Genomic DNA, 1078 nt, shown 5'->3' with positions numbered 1-1078 from the left:
GGCTGCACCATGGCTGATACAGGCCAGGAGGCTTTTGACCTTCTTGGCTGCCTGGGCACAAGCCGGCTGATGTCATGCCATCATGAACCCGCTCCTCTCTGCAGGATGCTGGGGAGGAATTGCTCAGCATAAGTACCACCAGCCCCAGCAGATAACAGGTCTCCAAAGAGAGAAGGGAATGTGAGCACATGTCTGATCTCAACCTTCAAACATAGGAAGCCAAAATGTTGCTAGAGCAGAAAACACAAATCCAAGAACTTAGATTATTTTCTCGTACTCCTTTAAATATTCAGGGCATCTGCTACCAGCAAGGAGGCTGTGAAAGATGAATCGGACTTAGTCAGCAGCTCATAAAGGGAGTGTTTACATCAAGGCAGGAAAACAGCCAGATTCCTATGATCTCATACTAATACATTGCCTTATAAGTCAGCAGCTTGTAAGCATCAACATTTAAACTGTAGTGAAAATGCCCAATTGCATGAACTAAGTGAACTGGTTTTAGTGTCAGAGACTGAGATACAGATCTGGTAACCACAGAGGAAAGCACAGCATCTGCCCTAGCACCAGAACTGGTATGTCATTACCGAATCACAGGGAAACAGTCATTTTTAGGGTGGAATTTATGGACAAACTGATATACAGATAGTGTCCTGACTCTCTTGGGCTTTCAGCCTCACAGGTCCTTGGCTGCATTGTGGTACCACCTACCTTGCAGCCGTTCCCTGCCAGCCTACTGTGGTCATGCCACAGTGAAAAAGCCACTCTCTGCATTCATAGTGCTGCCCCAATGAGCAGCTGAGCCCACTGGCACTGGGCATCCCAGCCCCATCAAACCCTCTATGTAAGTACAGAGCCCGCAGTAAGTTCGCAATGCCTTGTGCTGCAGCGTGCCTGGAGCTGGCTTTCTCCATGCACACAGAAGAGGAACTGGTGTGAAGTCAAGGATGAAGACCCCTCTGAATGACACAGGCGGCTGCAAAGCAGGAGGACATCAAAGCATCTGTGTGCAGGTAAGGATTGACATAGACTGGCTTGGTTTGGTTTGGGAGGGGGCTTAAAACTCATCCCGGTTCCAACC

Source organism: Nestor notabilis, unplaced genomic scaffold (genome assembly GCF_000696875.1).
Source record: "Nestor notabilis isolate BGI_N333 unplaced genomic scaffold, ASM69687v1 scaffold1756, whole genome shotgun sequence".
NCBI classification, from domain to species: Eukaryota; Metazoa; Chordata; class Aves; order Psittaciformes; family Psittacidae; genus Nestor; species Nestor notabilis.
The sequence above is the reverse complement of the archived record's forward strand: the minus strand, read 5'-3'. Positions refer to the sequence as shown.